Source organism: Amia ocellicauda, chromosome 7, assembly GCF_036373705.1.
Source record: "Amia ocellicauda isolate fAmiCal2 chromosome 7, fAmiCal2.hap1, whole genome shotgun sequence".
NCBI lineage: Eukaryota > Metazoa > Chordata > Actinopteri > Amiiformes > Amiidae > Amia > Amia ocellicauda.
In genome coordinates, this window is record NC_089856.1 from 9,359,909 (window position 1) to 9,380,828 (window position 20,920).

Below are 20,920 nucleotides of genomic sequence, written 5' to 3' on the forward strand. Positions count from 1 at the left end.
TGCCAGATTCAGGCTTAAGCACAGCAAGCTACAGCTAAGGGACTCTATTTCAAGTTGGTGGAAAAATAAAGCAGACAGGGAATACAAAAAAAAATGTGACCCAAAAAAAGATGGCCACGCAATTATTTGACATATTGAGTTTATAAATCTGTGCAGGAACAACTGTAATTCAGATGGAAATGTAAATGAAAATCTATTCAGCGCCGATGATTTGTTATCAGTGACACTAAAATGAGTCATAAACACCAACGGCTGCTTTCCAATGCCAAAAAAGGCGCCGTTGTAAAATCAGCAAGCCACAAAGCGTAAACTCCTATCAGGGTCTGATCAAATACAATGATGTTGGCTTAAAAACAAACATGCCTTTTTAGGGTCATACTTGGGTTTATAGAATAGTCCTTCCCAAGTTATGAACTCTAGTTATTTCGGTTATAATTACAGACATTTTTAGTAATGCTACAGGGCCTCTTAAGCTTGAAATACTTTAGGGCTTTAGAGTGTCGTAATCTGGCCCTTGAGGCAGTTCAAGCAAGAAAGACAAGGCAAGGCACAAAACGTGATAATTTCACTGTGTTTCAGTCAGGGGGAGTGAGGTGCTAATCTTGAAAAGCGATTTTAAAAGGCACACAAACAGGACTCCATGTTTCCAATCCCCTACAGGGCTACAGAACACTGCGCAACACCAATAACCTTCCCCCTGCTGCACTTCCTGTAAAATCTCTCGGACAGGTCTAATTGGAAACTATTGCAGTTTTTAGTCCTAATTTTTTTTTTTAACACAATCATGTTTAGGCCAACATTGGGGCAAAAAAAGCATCCACAGTATTCAAAACAAGTCCAGTCTGCCCAGAGAAGTCGCATGTTTTTTTTCACGACAGGTCTGACTTTCACTGTGTCCTTTATCTGGGCTGTGCATGTCAAAAGTCTGTGAGTTTGAGTTGCCGCCGGCCACGTGTTCATAGAGGCGATAATGGAGCTCTACAGGAAACACCCCCGGTACACATACTGAAACTAAGAAGAGCTCACGTTACTCAGCTGTCTCCCAGTGTCTTAGTGCGGGTGAGCAGTTCGGTCCTGTCCTCCTCCATCTGCCAGTCTCTTTTCTAACCACTGCCCCCCACCCTCTCTCTCTCACTCTCTCCCACAGTCTCCTAAATCTAACCACTAAGCCCACACTATCTCCCTCCTTCTGCGTCTTGCCAGTCCATCAGCCCTAACCTCAGTGGTTAGGGCTGATGGACTGGGCAAGACCATTCTCTCGATCTCTCCCTCTCATTTTCAGACTCTCAGCTCAGACCAGTAACTCTTGCCACTCTCCTTCCATTCACCGTCACCCCCCCCCACACACACACTTTTCCATGTGGGTTGGCCAAAGCTGCCCCAGATCTGCATCCAGGCCGATGTCACACAGTTGCTAGGGGGGATGGGTTGCCATGGAAAGTGTTTCCCCATCAGCCTGACACTGTGGCCGTTGCTAGGGGTGCCTATGGAGGAGGGGAGGGAGACCAGCGAACGAGGAAAGGACCTCCCCCCCACCGCACCCCACCCTCCTTCCTCTAAGAGACAAAGTGCTCCGATTCTGCAATCTGCCGACTCTGACTCACACTGTAAACAAGGGAATACCCGCTGGCTCTATTTTTAGAGCGAGGAGTTTCTTGCATGAGATTTGGTCAAGGAGGAATCTTTATAGAAAAATAAATCCATAAAAAAGCACTGGAGTATAATTTTCACAGAGCTAGCTTGCTGTACTTTTTGTTCCCAGGCTCTTTTATTTCCTGGATAGTACTTAGGTGCCATATCGTGTTCACTTTACTTCCGTACGTACGTGACTGAAGTGTGTGTTTTGCAGCTGCCCTTGTTAGATACTTTAAAGTGACTAAGCTTTCATCACCGTTACACAGGTCCAAACAGTCTCCCGCTCTCTCTCCTGATCCCCTAAACACCGTCTCTCTCTCCCACTTCTCAGCTCTACCCACTCCTCCATTCTGCCTCTCTCTCTAATCTACTCTGCATTGCCTCCTCTCTCTCCCACTCCATCTCTCTCGATTAATAAAGTATGATTAAAAGTCAAGTTTCTTTAGATCTCCCCCTCCGTGCCCACCACTCCACAATCCGCAGCTCTAACATAACCACAATTTCTGGCAATCATAGCCTAGAACCAGGTATTCAAGGGATACACAGTTATTCCAGACACCTGTTCTACAAGCTCAACAAGAGCACTCCGAGCCAATAACTTCAGGACGCTTCATGCCCGTTGTGCACTGTTCTCATGTACAAATTAAACAATCTTCTCATACTTAGGATGCAGATACATCTTAACGACAACAGAGAGAATTAAGCAGGCCGTATTAAGGATAGGGAAGGCTTTCTACTCTGGGTTGTCCTAAATCTCTATTAAAAAGTCAGTGTGTATTTAAATCATTTTTTTTGTGAGGAATAGGTTAATTGATTACATTATCTTTGAGTCAGCTGGTGGTTATTGACTATACATATGTCACAAATTGTATACATCCCATGTTTTTTTAATGCTCTTTGTCCTGATCTATTTGCAGACCGGAAACGTTGCTCTCAGGTATATTATACTAGAAACACAGAGCATGGGTTTAACTGACAAATCTTTCCACCTTGAAACTTAAAAGACTTTTGAGAGGTTTTGTTTCAGAGGCAACAGGAAGAGATGGACCGAAACTGCCCTCTGTATTTTTAGCTTAATTTCTATAAAAAGGCTGTGAATGCCAAAGGAAGCAAGTCAGTGGCAAGATTAGGAGGGGGGGTGTAACAGGCATCTGTGGTGCAAAATGTCAAGATTATGCAATCAACAACACGTCCCCCAACACATGCAGTATGTACTTCAACCCAAGCAAAGGTTACGAGACCGCCATGCGAGAAAGAGCACAACGGTTTCTCCGAACCACCAGACACGCTCCCACACACAGGGTGCTCGGAAAAAGAAAAGAATTGTTGTTTTTTGTTGTTAAATCAAAAAAAAAAAAAAAAAGCAAGACATCTGGAAACCCCTTTGTTTTAACCGCCTGCTTGTGCAAACCAGCTTTCAGTTTCAATCAGAGACAGAGGGTGAACTCTATCACACCCAGCTGCACTGCAAACCTCCTGTGAGCTACACGCGTGAAAAACATCCGGTTTCACATCAGACATGACAGGCGAGCACCGAGGGCAGACTAGCACAAGAAGGCTGGCCAGGGCGCCCTGTGTCTGGAGACATTGTCACCTGCTTTCCAGTTGATCTCACTCTGGCCACCTGGTACAACTCCCTTCTTTCCAGTTTCATCATGCCCACGTGCTCAAAAGCCACTAGAGCTCGCCGACATGCGAGGTTTGGCGACACAACACTGAGCACAAAAGGAAGCATACACGCCAACACCACAGTACTCCATAGCGAGAAATCAACACCATGGCCATTCTTTTCACACTTGCAAGTCCACAAGAGCACGAGCGCTGCAGGGAAGACTGGTCCAGCCCTCAACGAGAACCCTGCGGAAACCCTGGACGACTGGAGCCCAAGCAAACCTGGCAGTCGTTGGACAACTGTACGCTGCCCCAGTGGGGAATCCTGGTCACAGTGGCACCAGTGTTGTCTGGACTACAGGCCTCAACCTGCACCTTGAGATTCTTCTTATTATTACTACTGCTTTCTTCTCTGCAGACGCCCTCGCCCAGGGCAATTTACAGTTTACACATAAAGCCTTTTCAAAACATTACAGAGTGCAGTAAATGCAAGCAGAACAAAATCCAATAGGCATAAAACTTAGTACAAATGAGCTAACAAGTGCAAACAGTAAAGGTCTGTCCCTGGTATGTGCTCAGGGGTGGGGCAGGTATTGGAATAGAAGTCACAGTAAAATGATAAGAGTGCTCAGTAACAGTTTAAAAAGCAGATTTGCAACATGTTAGTTCCTACTGAAATCAGAGTGCAAAGTAGACAGTCCAGTGAGCTTTCACATTGCCCAGATGTGGACAAAAAGTGCATAGGGCATTGTGACTGTGCGCTCCAGCTGAGCTCTGGACCAGTCGTATTGCACTGACCGATTGAGTGGCACAAATAAAATAAAAATACTAAATACCAGGAGCTGCCCACATCCCAGCTCAAGCCCCATACTCACTGTCTATCACCCTAAGCAAGGCACTAAAATCTACCAAAGTCTAGGCAGGCAAATCAAGCTTTACGGAGGGGTACTAAAGTCTACTGCAGTTTACTGAGATCTACTTCAGTCTATAATCCCTCCAGACTCTGCACAAGAACTTCTTTATTAGGTGATGATAACATTTTCTCCGACTGCTGTGGTAAACCGAGTGACCATGTGATGCCACTGTCACTGGGACTCTGAGGCGTCTAACAATTCACACCTACAAATTCAGTCATGTTGCTTTATCACCCGGCACGCCACTATGAGGAACAAAGCCTAGAAGCATATTTGTATTGTCGAGTATTTGCTTTGTTTGTTTTGTGTTGGTGCCAGGTCTGAAGGCGTTTCAATCACTGTCGCTATGTAGTTCCTGTTAATTAATAACAGATGCTGTATACAAGCCAATGGGCTATCCGTCCTCTGATCAGATCTGAATCAGGGTTTCACTCAGTCAGACTGGTCTCAAGAACAGCACACAGCCGATCAGTGTTGCCTGCTTGCGGAGCACAGTAATAAAATGTGCATCGTCATTTTAGCAAAGGCTGGATTCATCATAAGGACAACTTCAATATATGATTCCGGTCTTCAAATCTCTCATGAAAATGGAGCCGTATCGTCCCTGTAATTCAGACTGATGTCACTCTGCCGGATATCGGGATATTTAAGGATAAATCATTTGCAAATGGGGCTGGGAGACAATATTCTCAGGATATGAAGAGAAATGAGGAAACCTGACATGCAATTAATGGACTCTAATTACGGCCTATAGAGTCCTGGTGCTTCCTTCCTTCCTTCCTTCGGTTCAGGTGCTAATAAGAGCAGCTGAGGTCTCCCTGCAGGATGACCATGGAGGGCATTAGCAAGGATGGCCTTGTCTTGAGCACAGTGATCAGGGATTGTGGTCAGCGTGTGACAAGAGAGGATTATTGCCGACTGTCACAGAGGGAGAGAGATCAGAGAGTAGAATTCCCAGATTCCACAGGCTTTTAACCATAATGCAAGGCATGAACAGATGCTCACTGTTCCTGGTGATTACCTGTGCTAACCCCACAGATTGGGTGCATTTAGGATCTTTAATCACAATGCCGTGCTCTCTAACAGTTCCGACAAAAACAGCTTTAAGATTGGCTTCAGAGCCCAACGCTCCATTTGTCAAGTCTATTTTCCCCCTATTAGGCCCCAAAAATTGTAATGAGTTGATTGCATCAGACTCGGGTTATCCATTCCCCCTATGTTGGAGGCTGATACCTTCTATGCTTGGTAATCGTGCCTTGTCGGTGTCAAAGGCAGAGCTCTGTTCCTCACCAGAACTGAACTGAAAGTAGTTGATAGGGGGGCGGGGGCAAAAATGCAGAAGCGAGGAGATGCTGGTGGCGGACCGATCGAACAGCAGGGTTTGGTGGGAAGACACCTGAGAGAGGAGAGAGCAAGGGGGTGGGGGTTTCCAAACGTAAGCGTGACACAGCTCTGCCACCATAGAGTGCAGTCAGGACAAGTGGAAACTGTTGCTCAGATGTTCTGTGGCCGTGTCAGCCCTGTGATTCATCTTGGACCGTCTGGAGGACACATTGGCATGGCCTTCCCACACAGCCACCATCGAAGCCCTAGTGCCTGGCTGATGGGTGTCTGGGTGTAAACGTCCAAGCAGATTCTGAGAGTAATCTGGACGTTCAACCTCAGGGGAACAGCTACATATTCACCGATTCCCTAAACAGAAGCAGAAGTGTGGTTTAGCAGTCAGGGCTCTACATTCTGGAGCAGAGGGTCATGGGGTACATCCCAGGTGGGGGGCACTGTACCTAGATTGCGCCAGTAAAAACACAGCTGTATAAATGGGCGAGAAAAAAGAATGCACGCTGAAACTTTGCATTAAAATATTTAGTTTAGTTTACCTCATCGGTTCATTATTATTGCCCAGGTTTTCCCAAAGTTACAAACCTACATTTCTAATTGACTTATATACTGCTACAAGGTTATATGATGGTTTCCTGGTGGTCGTAACTTATTACTACACAATTTGTTTGCCATGTGGCGAGTCTGGGCAGCTAATCGCCAAAACTACAGGGAGCAACGAAATCCTACTGGGCAAAGCTGTACTAGGAGCTCGGGCGAGAGAGAGGGTTTGGATCCTGTTCATTTCCGATAGCTGGGAAGTACTGAAGTCTGGTGGGCTCACAGCCAGGGAGCTAATCCATCACAGTGCCGATTGCGAGTACCACACTGATATACTAATGGAAACCTGACCAGCGTCAGCGCCATCTGACTGATGACTGTGCACCTTCCGCCAGAAGGATTGCGGAATCAGTTGTTTTCTTTGTTTTTGTTTTGCCTCCCAAAAGCTACATAAGCAGAAAGTGTGCATCTTTCCTGTTGCAGACCCCTATAAACAATGATTGTTGTTGGTGTTTCCAGTGCCAACCAAGCTCTAAAGTATCTAAACGGGTCTGAACCAGATTTACTGGGTAAACAGGATATATTTTATTCTCCGCAGCCCCCTTGGCATGAATGAACTGCACCCTGAAGTCAACCGTACCTTTCCAGCCAGTAGAAAAGCATTGTGTGGAATGTGTAATGTACACTCACCTAAAGGATTATTAGGAACACCTGTTCAATTTCTCATTAATTCAATTATCTAACCAACCAATCACATGGCAATTGCTTCAATGCATTTAGGGGTGTGGTCCTGGTCAAGACAATCTCCTGAACTCCAAACTGAATGTCGAATGGGAAAGAAAGGTGATTTAAGCAATTTTGAGCGTGGCATGGTTGTTGGTGCCAGACGGGCCGGTCTGAGTATTTCACAATCTGCTCAGTTACTGGGATTTTCACGCACAACCATTTCTAGGGTTTACAAAGAATGGTGTGAAAAGGGAAAAACATCCAGTATGCGGCAGTCCTGTGGGCGAAAATGCCTTGTTGATGCTAGAGGTCAGAGGAGAATGGGCCGACTGATTCAAGCTGATAGAAGAGCAACTTTGACTGAAATAACCACTCGTTACAACCGAGGTATGCAGCAAAGCATTTGTGAAGCCACAACACGTACAACCTTGAGGCGGATGGGCTACAACAGCAGAAGACCCCACCGGGTACCACTCATCTCCACTACAAATAGGAAAAAGAGGCTACAATTTGCACAAGCTCACCAAAATTGGACAGTTGAAGACTGGAAAAATGTTGCCTGGTCTGATGAGTCTCGATTTCTGTTGAGACATTCAGATGGTAGAGTCAGAATTTGGCGTAAACAGAATGAGAACATGGATCCATCATGCCTTGTTACCACTGTGCAGGCTGGTGGTGGCGGTGTAATGGTGTGGGGGATGTTTTCTTGGCACACTTTAGGCCCCTTAGTGCCAACTGGGCATCGTTTAAATGCCATGGCCTACCTGAGCATTGTTTCTGACCATGTCCATCCCTTTATGACCACCATGTACCCATCCTCTGATGGCTACTTCCAGCAGGATAATGCACCATGTCACAAAGGTCGAATCATTTCAAATTGGTTTCTTGAACATGACAATGAGTTCACTGTACTAAACTGGCCCCCACAGTCACCAGATCTCAACCCAATAGAGCATCTTTGGGATGTGGTGGAACGGGAGCTTCGTGCCCTGGATGTGCATCCCACAAATCTCCATCAACTGCAAGATGCTATCCTATCAATATGGGCCAACATTTCTAAAGAATGCTTTCAGCACCTTGTTGAATCAATGCCACGTAGAATTAAGGCAGTTCTGAAGGCGAAAGGGGGTCAAACACAGTATTAGTATGGTGTTCCTAATAATCCTTTAGGTGAGTGTAAATCTGAAGGTGCAAAGAATCCCAGAATCCTCACCTAATGATTAACGACCAGCTATTGCCAAAGGTGAGAGGAAAATGAGAGACAAAAAAATTAAGTAATAAAATCTACCAGAAAGAGATTTTGAAACACAAAACTTCTATATTTTTAAATTGACTTCCATTAGGCACTTTTCCAACTCCTCAGTCACTTCCTATACTTCTCAGCAGGGTCTTAGCTCTGGAGAACTGTTAAAAAAAGTACTTTAAAAATGATCGATTGAACTCTGCTTTCTTCCACAGTCTAAAAAAACAGAGGTATTTCATTAGAAGCACATGACTGGGACTAGAAAGTGCCCTGGCAGCACACAGGAGGGGAGTGAAGAGCAAGGAGGTGATCGGTACCGAGAGAGGACCTGTGAAGTAACCAATATTCCTCAGTGCTGTGTGTGTGTGAAAGGAGAGAAAGTAGGTGGGCGGGACTAATGACACTCACTGAGCCGAATTCAATTGGGAACTGAGTCAGGTGAACGGCAGGTGAAGTTTGCATTGATTGAGTGGCCTGTTTCAGCTCGGGGAGAGAGAGTGGGAGCGGGAGAGAGGCTTTTGATTATGGGTGCACTGTGGAGGTGTAAAAAGAAAATAGAAAGAAACAAAATATATACATACACTACTAATAATTATTATTATAATGATACTAATAATAACAGAAGGAGTTGAGATTATCACCAACATTATCTTTATCATAGTGACCATGTCCTGGATGTTGTAGTTATTAACAAATTGATTATGATGATGATAATTAACAATAAATAATAACAAAAAATCAACATCATTCTCCTTATCGTCATCATAATAATAATTTGTCTGAGACTAATCCAAGGCAGCTTGCTCTGACAAACAACTACTTTACAAACATGCTTGCAAAAACTCACCAGGTGCAAAAAGTTGCATGGTGGTGGCGTCTGTGTGGTTTTGGTAGAAACACACAGACACTGCAGCAAGTGGGTGTAAGGAAGCACAATTACTTGACAGCAGGTGAACTTCCTGTCAGTCGGGCGATGACAATGTTTGTAAAGATCAGGTGAGGGGGGGGAATGGCCTAGTAGATACCAAATTCCACCTTAAGGTCAGGGTGTTCATTCAGACACGTTGGTCGTTTTGTTTCCACTGTAGAATCGGCCACTGAGGTGAACACTGCACACAAAGGGGCGAGACCAATTCCTAAGTTTAACCCACACACCATTCATAAATGACAAACTTTGTACCCTATCGTGTTTTGATTTAATAGTAGCAGGCAGAGGCTTCTGACAATAAATTAAAACGTGACAGGATGCTGGTTTGTACTTTACGATGCGTGGGAAAAGCAACGTTTGAGTAAAGTCTAGCCCAAGACCTGTCCAAATTGCTGGTCTAAAGAGGAATTAACACATTTCTTTAGAAATAAACGGAACGAAATTGGCCATTGGATAGCAAGAGAGAGAGCAGGGAAGACCGGCTTTCGACACACAAGTGATCGGAAAGCACAGACATTTGAGAGCTACACTGCAGTTTTCCGATCATCCGTGTTCGTGTTGTTTTACATCAAGTACAGGGATGCCGGTGCACAGTTGAGGGGCGCATGCATGTATCTTACACAAAGAAAAACGCTGGAAAGCTTGAGTCATCTTGGTATGAATCAGAGTACAGCAGACAAGCAACTATGGGCACAAACAAGAAGAGAATGACTGTGTCCACACTAATAGCAAAGTCAATCATTCAAGGAGAAGGAGACGGAGGAAATTCTAAGCACTGCATTACTAAATATTATTTAATCAAAACAACAACAAAAAAGCTATTAGATTTAAAGTAGCATGAGGGATTTGCTTTGTTGAAATCTGAACTGCAAGATATGGAACACGATAGATCGGGAATCTCCACCACAGGTCCAGCAGAACTCCAATGAAGCACATTTAATAGAGAGGTTTATAAAACTTGAGGTAACCTGTTATTCCCGAATTCTGTTTTACTAATAAGATTTCACTGCAGCCCTCAAAGACCACAGTTTCCTCCTTTGAACAAAAAGCTGGCTTAATAAATCAGTGACTGACAGGTCCCCAACTGCTTAGAAACAGGGATATTGGGGTAGCATATAGATCTAAATGGATCGGAGCTGGTTAGCCCATTTAGGAGGTCAGTTGTGCTTTTCTGTGGGTTTTGCAATGGAGATGTGTGGTCAATGACTACCATCGCCCATCTCCGCTCCCATTGGGAACGGGCCTCTTCTTTGCTACAGCATCACGGGCTATTTTGCTACCTGTTCTAGCACCGAATTGAAACACCGCCGGTCAAGGACCACATCAAACGCGACCGACTGCAGCGAGAGAGTGGGAATCTGCAATAGGTTTAACGCCTACATGCCCACCACTGCGGCTCTAGCTGGATTAGCTTAAGGGAGAGATTGTTTTGTGTGTGTGTGTGTTTTTTTTTATTAGTAAATGAGAGGAGAACAGCTACATATAATGAGCGTGGTAGCTGGTGTCAAGCAACTTGCGTCAACAATATTTGGAAAAGCGCAAAATGTGTGGGCTTTGGGACTAATGTAAACTGTGTCACTTAAAGAAAAGTGTGTTTAATCTAGACAGAGTTTAGCATAATTATTATATTTTTCCCCCCTCTATTGCTTTGATTTTTCAAAAACACTGACCTACCTAAGCTTTAAAAAGACTCCCATTTCAACCAACACTCTCCAGCCCCGGTCCTTGAAAGTCCCAGTTAATTTACAGTTATAGTCCTCTGCAAATCAAGTGGCTGAAGGTTATGTTAACCTTGACAGACTGGGCTGTTCACTGAAGGAGAGAGAGATGGTCTGGAATGAAAACCAGCACTCAATGGAGCTCTGCAGGACGAGGGCTGGAGAAGACCTCAGATTTTAAACTTTTGGTGTGACTATCCTTTTCAGCCCTCCACAGTGAAAATGGCCTCAGGTTCTCACTCCACCAGGTGCTCACCCCAATCCCATGCCACTTAGATTGACTGGCTACTCTACATTACCGTCCGGTGCAAGTGCTGCCCTATGATGGCTCTGTGTCCCAAACAGGGAGTACCATGATGGCGCCCTGTGTCTGCCGGGTTAGGCTCGGCTCAGCGTGACCCTGTACTGCATGAAGCAGTTGTTGGATAGAAGTCAAATCATGTGTTCATTCCCAGTCTTAATCAGCTTGCTAATTGAAAAGGTGTAAAGTCTGTAAGAACTGGACCCTTGAGGACTAGAACTGCCAGTTTTATTATTGTTTGACACTCTTACAGAGGGTGACATATACTTGTCACAAGGCCTTTCAAGTGAATTACACAATACAGTAAATACAATAAAATCAGCATGACGCACATTCCCAAAGGGTGCCATTGCACAGTTGTGTCTGTGCTGTCAACTGCAGTGCACCTCCCAGATATGCAACCAAAGACAAGCACAAACAGACCCCACCCTCGAGGACTGGGCAGTGGCCACATGTTTGAACCCCCTCACCCATAACCGAAGCAGTCAGCTTACTGACCTCATCTTCCTGTTGAAATTCCACATCACTACTCCACACTGCTGCCCCTATTAGTATTAGAGTGGACCTGTTTTGTTACTAATTAGGAACTATTTAGATTAAACTTGTAAAGTACATGAGAATATAGGGTAACAGAAAAAGGTAAGGGTGTTGATCAACCACCAACAAAGCATAAACCTTAAATGTAAGACTAAGCAATAGAGCGAGAAGTCTTTATTAAATCTCCCTATTCATAAAAACGTCTCGGCAAACATCTCGATCCATCAACAAATCCTCGGGGCCACTCACACATTACAACAGTAGCATCTCAAGTAGGTGTGATCTTTCCACACAATTATCACCGAGCACCATTGAAAAAACATTGGACAGCACTTGGGCTTTTGCTCTTAACACTGTGGCAGTAAAGGAATTAGACTTCTCCCGCTTTCCTCTTATTACTGAGCATCAGGAGATGGGTCACCCTGTACCAGAGAAACAGGATGTACATTTTTCACAAGCTGCAATTCTAAAAATGAAAACTTTGCTTTATTTATCACGGAAAGTGGGTCAGGGTACTTTACTCCCATTCTGAGTTTTTGGTGCCCTGTACATTCATAGCCTGCAGTAGAGCCTGCCATTTCACTGGGAAGGATGAGCTACAATACATGCATTTCATATGGCTCTAAAACATAACTAATCTTAACTAATGCAGGATGACCACAATTGCATCTCATATTAAGGAGACGCAATATTATTATCTGAGTAGTCAGTGTAGGTTTTGATTGTTAATTATTCCACAGATCAGTTTCACTCGTGCGGCCTGATTAAGATCTTGAGGTTTCTTATCTGAAACTAAGAGAGTTGGCTGTTTGATTTGGTTTTGTTTTGTTCAAGGCCCCCAAATAAGCAATGCCATTTGTTCCCAATTTAGAAGTCATTTCAAAAGAGGCCAGTCTGAAGACAGCACGCACATCAACAGAGGGACTTCTAAACTTCGTCGCCGAGAGAGAGAGTGTCATGAGTCATGGCAATAAAGCTTTTCTTTAATTGAATTTAATTGAGAGAAAGAGACACAGAGATCAGTCTGGATCGAAATGCTCCTTAAATGTCACTCTTGCTCCGACGCCCACAGACAGAAGGTAGAGGGCAGGGTGGAAGGGAGATTTAGATACTATTATGGGTTTTGTCAATGTAATTTCTGGAATGGTTACTGGTATACTTGCCATGGGACTTCAGAGATTCACCTATTCAATTCCACCCCCAGATCTTCATTACTAATTGAATGGAATTAATGGATAAAGCAAATAGCCTGTCTTTTCCGGGTATCAATCAGTTGCAGAAATCAATTTCCCAGGGACTGGAATCTTTACATCCCTGTCCCAGACCAGTTTCCAGGATTTCTGGATTTTCCCAAATCTGTAGTGGCCAACCCCTGTTGCCCCAGTGCAGCAGAAAACCATTGTTTTATATGCCTCCCGGTCACTAAACAGCCTGAACCCATGGTCATTTTGAGCAATTTAGACCGAGTCAACCAAGTTATTAAGAGGCTGAATAAAACAGAGAGCCAGAAGATACTCTGTGGCTCTTCAGAACCAGGTCGGGACTCCACAGCCCTACATCATTAACAGTAAACCAATTAGGCACAATAAATGAGTCCATTTAGAAGGCCAGATCACAAAGAAAGAGGTCCTGCAAATCTATGGGACCAGTGCCATCTTTCTGGGATGCAAATCTCAGCTTGACAACACAATGCGACCAACGGAGAGCAGCTTTAACAGTGGCTACAATGCCGACATGAACACTACACCATACACAGAGGGATGCAAATACACCAAGACAACGAAATGCACTGCTGGAAAAACTGGCTGTTACTGTGCGCCCACCATAACCAAATGAATGAACACATTCATACATACATACATACATACATACATACATAAAACATCCGCCAACTGGGACGCCACAGTCAATTTGCACTGCCAGTGTATTTCAGTCAGCCTTAGAAAATCACACGCCCTGGGCCATTTTATTTTTATCTTTCTCCCAACTTCTATTTGTTACAGGAAAGCAGGCTTCTCTGGGCTCTAGGCGTAAAAGGTCGGGGAATGAAAAAGAAAAGAAAAATGGCACCAACTTTTCTTGAACGTAAACACCCTCCCTGCTCTTTGCTCTTATTTTGACGTCCAAAAACAAACGTCCAATACATTTTAACATTTAACATTTTAAGATCAGAACCCCTTTAGCCTAGGAAAAGGGGTAACTTTTATTTTACATTTGTCAAGGCCAAGATTTGACTAAATTAATAAATGCAAATAAAATAGAAATGATGTCACTTTTAACGCCTAGTTATAAGTGCAATGTTCCTCAAAGACAATTTCACACATTAATGATAAGAAAAATAGTCTGAAGTAGAATTTAACCTTTCTTGCTTTGTGCATGCTAAGTATAATAATAATTATTAACATGCAAACAATACATTATAATCCCTTAACTGTAATCGTCCCAAGATTATGTTAAAGCTATACGACTAAAACTGAATTAATCCCTATACTTATCCCCCCGTTCAAAACACCGGGGGCTGAACAATCATGCGCACCTGTGGAGCAAGACCACCTTCTGACGGCAGCCTCGCCTGGGGGAATAAAGGTGCAACCAACAGCGGCGGGTTTGATTTAAACCCCGTTTTTATTGCTCATACAGGATTATCACCGTTAATGAAATACAAGTGTTAACAAGAGAGAAGTCGTGGTTTGCAGCAGAATAGACAACGGGCGCAGTTGTGACCCACAGACACTTAACTTTTGGTTTTCTCGCTCAAGCGGACTGCACTTCCAGTTTTGAAAACAGCATGCACTATATACACATATATACACACACACACACACACAATGAATAGGCTAGTACTTGAGAGAGATTGGTGGTAATCTTACAAATAAAGTCTTCCGTAAGTCAAAAAGTGAAAACGCACAATACTTCGGTTTGCCAATCATCACATTAAAGACACCGGAGCGGACAGTAGCTCACTAACCCGCCATTCGCCGAGCCGCGCACCAAATAAAACGGCAAACCGACACCGACAGGACAAGGATCTGTACCTTGATGTGCGCAGAAGTGCCGCAGTCCAGCGGGGTCTCCGCACACAGCGACTCCGAGAGAGAAGTGGCTCGCTGTCAACTGCCCTGTCTCCGGCGGGGTGGTGCGGAAGAGAGAGAGAGAGAGAGAGAGAGAGAGAGAGAGAGCTCTGGGGTTGGACTTCAGCCCGAGCAGAAATTGTCTTCTCCACCCGCCCAGGCTGCAGGACGACCCACCCAGAGACACAGCGCCGCTCAGAGCGCAAGTGAGAGCCGTCGTTGCGCCACTGTGTTCGCCGTGCGCCGCTTCTCGTTTTGCGCAACCGCAGCCTCGACAGACGCCAGAAACGAGCGCCCCCTCCGCTGGATAACGCGCAGATGTACGAGCTGGGGAACCGGTTTTGTGCTTGTTTGTTTGTTTGTTTGTTTGTTTTTGCACCTGAGACTTGTCTCTATTGCCGTGTAGACCATGAACACAATCATATGTTTTTGCCTAACAAATGATCATGCATCACGCTCGCATGTTTCACTAGTAACGCACACGACTCTTGGCTGAATGCATCGCTCGGATCAGTACCGCGATTACGCTCCTTGTATCGTGAGCGTGGGCCTGATTACGAGTATTTATTATTGATATATGTATCCGCGTCGCCATGGTAATTATAAAAACGCCCCGCTGCCTTGAAGCTGAAAACTTTCAGTCGATTAGGCTTTTTTTCTTTTCTTCTGCCGCATAATATAATAAATCATGTCCAACCACTGAAATCCTGCGGCAAATCAGCCAACCTGTCGAACTTGAGTTCCATTGGTATCAATTAAAAGCAACTTCTAATTAGTATGGCCTCTCTTCATGATGGACAGAGATATATTATTGAAATGAATGTCAAACTTTGCATTAGAGACAAACTTCTACTCCCTATTCTGAAAACTCGTATTAATACTAGCCTACCCATTATTTTTGTGCAATTATATATATGTATATAGACTTCCAATATAAATAAAGCGACAGAAAAACCCTATCAAATACATACGTCTCAAATAACCAGCTGAACTCCCCAATCATTGTTTCGTTGGAAGTAATTGCGCAAATATTGTAACCCCCAAAATGGATTATAATAGAGCAATTAGTAACAACGAGAAGGTCAATTCTGCATGAGTTTGGCATCAGCAGGCAAAGGCAAGAGACGGGACCTATTCCCCAAAGCGTGGAAATCCATTATAAATACAAACCAAGAACCCATTAGCACACAATAGTGCGCCCGCCCCTTCGTTTTTCTCCTTTTTTTGGCCTTTCTGCTATACACAAAGAGAAGACAGTATTGGGAAAGAAAAACGCCAGCTGTGGAACAAAACAGAAATAGTGAAACACGGGGGATGCTGATCCAGTAGCTTTAGTGACGTCATATTTTGCATTTTGCAGAAAGTAGATCAGCAATCCGATCTTAATGCTGATTTCTGGCACTCAATGTGTGAGCTAGCCCTTGGCAGGATGCTTAATAGACGTATAAAAGTAGGTTCTCTCTCCAAATGCTTAATAGGCTCATTCTCGTTCTCATTTTTCTCCATCTATTTCAATTATAGGCCTATAAGACTATGGGCATAGAGGTGAATACTAATCAACGAGGTATTGTGCTTAATAACAGACTAAAGGCCAATATAGTGTATTGCTCGTTTTCCATTCCAATGCATATAACTACTTCCATTCAGTCAAACCCATTTGGCGGTATTGTAATAACCGAATGGCTGTGTCAGATTGTTCTACCCTGTATTTGTGTGTAAGTGGGGAGGGTATGGCAGTGAGTGAGGATGGTTGCCGTTGCCCAGCAAGATGCTCCCACACATATTCTACAACACAACTCCAATTTCAGTAGCCCCTCCCACCTGCTTACATTGCAGCTGATCTTTTCCCGAACAGAGCCTCATTAACCCCTTTGTTTGGGTTTCGTCAGACATAGGGGTTGTCAGATCCTTCATGATAAATCGTTTTTTGTAAATCATCTCAATCTGGCAGATGTACAATTTCCTTGTACAAAACAACAACAACAACATAATTTATCCCAAGAGCAATACACATAAGAATATCCACGGCTCTAAAGTGCTGGGATGCATAGGTCACCACTGCTTATATCTGTGGCAATGCTTTGCACCGCATTAAAGGCATCAGCAGTGACCTACAGCACACTGCCCCATTGTGAAGATCAGAGCATCAATCAAGCACGTTTTTATGACTTCTTACTTACTCCTAATAGGCGATAAGTATTATCACATATATGCTGTAATTACCCCACTATTTAGTGATATTTATTGCACAATGTTTGTTATGGGTGACATTTGCTGTCAATCTACTTACAATGCATAACCTTTGACACTTCCTTATCCGTGTATAATGCATGGGTTTTGGATTGTTGGGGGAAAAGACTGCAGACACCCACAGTATGAAATGCATTCCTGATCATAAACGCGCAGAGCTACCCTCTTAAATCTGTAATTAAAGTCCATTCTTGAAGTTAGGTGACCCCGCCTACAAATATGCCTCTCTTATACCTACTTCTTTTTTGTCACGGTCACTTGAATGTGTAACGCTCTATAGTGGCATTAGGATATGAGCCAGAAACCTATGTATGACGAAAAGCGACCGGAATGTGCCCGAGGCCCTTTGAATCCAGCTCGGATTGTGTTTACAGGTCCTATTGTGTTTGCACATCTCACAGGAAGAAGCTGACGCAGAAGCAAACCAGCAGGTGTGGAGCTCTGTCTGATCTCCAGCGCTCCGTGGCTGCATCTGTGCTTCACGCCCTGCCCGCACTGTAGAGGCAAGACTCTGCAGGTTGAGAGGCGAGAGCAGGATGCACGGCATTGCCAGGACTGGAGGCGAGAGACGGGAGTTGGGGGGCAGGGTGCTCGACTAAACCGGTTTCACACACTTCTGTGCAGTTTGCGGGATAGTGCAGGACAGTGGGCGTGTCTGTGTAGCACAAATATCCACTGTGCTGCTCCACCAATGGGATGAATGGAATTCAGCAAATCTGTGCCAGAAGGAGACCTGTCTGCGTGGATCTACGCTCTAGTCTCAAACAACCCTCAACCTGTTTAAGTTACTGTAACATGGCAGAAATCATAATAATTCACACTCTAGAAACTTTCTTAATGCTAAAGCAATGACTTTTGTATAATCCCACTATCTCTTCAGTTTTTATAGTTTTTCCCCAGAATTAATGGAACGAATATGTAGTTGTCTGGTCCAAACGTTTATTCTGGTTACAGTGAAACAGGTGTTTAGTTTGTGATAAAACAAAGCTGAAACCAACACCAGAGAGGATATCAAATAAACGTCATTGTGGTCGAGAACAAAAGGGAAAAATGTACTCGTAGGCCTCCTGCGCAGAGATAGGACTGGCAGAAAGACGCGCTGTGCTGGTTTGCTGTTGCACAAGTAACTGGAGAGACTGCAGAGATGTGCTCGCCCAGACGCTCACATGTCAGCGGTGTGTGTGTGTTTCTTTCTCACAGAAAGACAACATGTAAAGACAGGAATCCGACACATAATGCCTATGCAAATTTGTATAGTTGATGTTGGGAAGCAGCCTAATGCGTGAAACTTTGAATCCACAAACTCACACCTATTAGGGCCGGAAACAGTGTTTTTGCAGCTAACCGTTTCTTACACACACCGTACCGAGGCATTGCCAGTAAAGGAGGCCCAAGAGCTGGTGTCACGTCAAAAAAGGGACCCTTTGTGATACCAAAGGCTTGACCTAAAAAACTTCAGCAAACTTTTTTGAGCAATGATTCATAACATGAGGCGTTCGATATAGAAACTGCTTTCCAGGCATTTATGGCTTTTGGATGACTGCAGTCAACGTTAAAACACGACCTTGCTGTGTTCAAGTGCTTTTTGTATCAGAAAAGAATAACTACCACAGTTCCCATTTTTGTAAATGTACTATTATTTTCAAATGTGACCTGTTATAATCCTAATAATGAGTTTGTCAATAGTTTGGTCAATCTTAAAAATGCATTTTTGTATATAGTAAAAGCAAATTTAGAATAATTACAGTAACACAATAGCACCAAATAAAATCCCCAAAACCAATTAGGCCCACGTCAACCTTGTTGTGCACGACATTGCCTACATGCCACTAGCTCTAAACTGAGGAGATAGCAACTGCTTTTGCATCAGGTCAAAGGTCGAGCCGAGTTGACAGTCTGCATGTAGGTTGTTTATCTGTCAGACGCCTGGGAGTGTTCACAGCCCACAGGTGACGTAACCCTCTCGGTACAAGGTTAGATGTTCATTGTTTTCCGTCTATAGCAAATGCAGATAAAACTTAATCCACCTGCATTATGTCGGTTAGATTGGTTTTAGTTTTTTTTGCAGAGTTTGCTTAAAAAGCCTGGATGCAAATGCCCCCCCCAAGTTCCCACCCACGCTGAAGTCAGTTTGTCAGCGGAATCCTGTGGCAGAACCAAAAACAACACGCAGGCGGAGGAATTCGGGGCAGGGGGTGAAACGGAGTTTGAGACTAATGCATTCTTGCACTACAGTGACAACAGAAGCGATCATTTATAATACAGTAACAATAACAATACACACAGCAAAATAAAGTAGACTATTAATTGCATAGCCTCATAGAACGGATGAACCCAACGTACCACAATTCTCTCTCTTTTGTCCTGGTGCCATTGGGTGGGTCGAGGAAGCAGCCTAATGCATTATATGAAATTCAAGAGCACACAGCAATCCAACAACAAACTATTAATACCCTGGACTGTATGTATCTCCATTACAGAACAGATACTCCACTCAGAAACCACATTACCATTCCCAGGCTATGTGTGATCCTGGGAAGTGTCCCTTGCCGTTTACAGATATTACAGCATGTGTTTGGAGAGACTGGAGGTGATGTAATGAAGGCAACACAGAAATGAAACTGTCACTTAATGCTAAAAACATAATTTAAGAAGTTTTTAATCTGGGGTTCAATAGAAGTACTCCACAGAATGTCAGTTTTACACAAAAGTCCAGAATTTATATATATTTTCCCCCCATTCTGAAAGTCTTTCAATAGGGAGAAATGGAGTCTTGGAAGGTTGTGGGTTCAAATCCCCAGGTGCGACACAGATGTATCCTTGAGATCGATTCTCTACCCAGAATGTTCCAGTTCAATCCCAACCCAACGATGTCAACGTATCTCACAATTGACAATTTCTGTCTGATGCTACCAGTGTGGCTTGCCAGGCAAACTGGCTAATGGAGGTTCTCGCTAGCTGCAAGCCACAGAAAGAACATGTGTAAATATAAAGCTGGCAAGATGACCATTTATTTATTCATTTATTTAATGCTGGTGTGTGGGAAATAATGAACAGATACCTGAGCTGCAAACGACAAACACTCAGTTTCAAATTTAATTTTGCTTTGAATCTGAGAAGACATTGAAAGCCTCAGTTATCTTCTGCTGAGTTTTTAAGTAATAGATCTACATTATATCCAGTTTTACTTATATTTTATTTTAAGATGCATTTAGTTAAACTGCCATGATTTAATAAAATTATAATTTTCTGTTTACTTTTTATTAACACTGGCAAATGGGAGAGGATGGGGTAAGTGTAGTGGCGGTGTTAAGGTTATATGTAATGTTGGGATAAGATGAAATATCCCACCGCACCCAAAGATAAAATCATTATATCTGTGTGTTAATCTTCACACACACACCCTCCCTCATAAATTGTGAAGTCCGGCTGCTGGCTCCACTTCAGTGCATTACTGCCCTCTTGTGTTGTAATGGGAGAATAACAAGCCTATTTTAAAATGTGCATTTCAGAATTTTCTTGGAATTACTTAACAGAACAGGACAATAATAACAATGTGTCAGTTTTCACAGAGACTCTAGTGATTTAGCCCAGCTGTGTAACAAGAAACAGGAACACAACTCACATTACATGGAGAAGTTTGTTCCCTATTGAAAGGGGAGCAGGGTTCTTCTTTTCTGTTGGGATCTCTTCTGCAAAGGCTTTTCAGTCTGAATGGGAGGAAGTCAGCTGGGGGACCGATTTCGGTCTAAAGGCACCATGGGCTTCAGAACACTGTGCAATACACATTACCGTCCCCACTGCAACAATTCTGCATTACTTGGGAGACTGTCAGGAGTGGAAAGACATCTATAAACAATCCCATTGCATCTCACATGTGAAGAGGAGGTTCCAGTAGCAGCTGTGTGTGAATATAGTCCCTATCTTATGTTTCTTTTGCCGTGGCTAGGTGGCTTAGAATTGATTGGTTCATCAAAATTCTGGTTTGACACAATGCCCTTCCCTTTCTTTCCTTTGAAGACACAGTGTCTACAAAACTGCTGTACCTTCAGCTCTGAGTGTGCTGATTTTTCTTGAGCTGACAACACTTTTTTTTTTTTCTTCTCTG

General features: G+C 43.7%; 1 protein-coding gene across 1 annotated transcript in view; it reads right to left on the reverse strand.

Moving 5' to 3' along the window:
* Positions 1-14,843, reverse strand: part of dgkaa (diacylglycerol kinase, alpha a) — a 37,173-nt gene extending 22,330 nt beyond the window's left edge. Inside the window, exon 1 of the mRNA XM_066708236.1 lies at positions 14,527-14,843. The gene's annotated coding sequence lies outside the window, so the exon portion shown is untranslated. The remainder of the gene's footprint in view (positions 1-14,526) is intronic.
* Between the last annotated feature and the right edge of the window lie 6,077 nt (positions 14,844-20,920).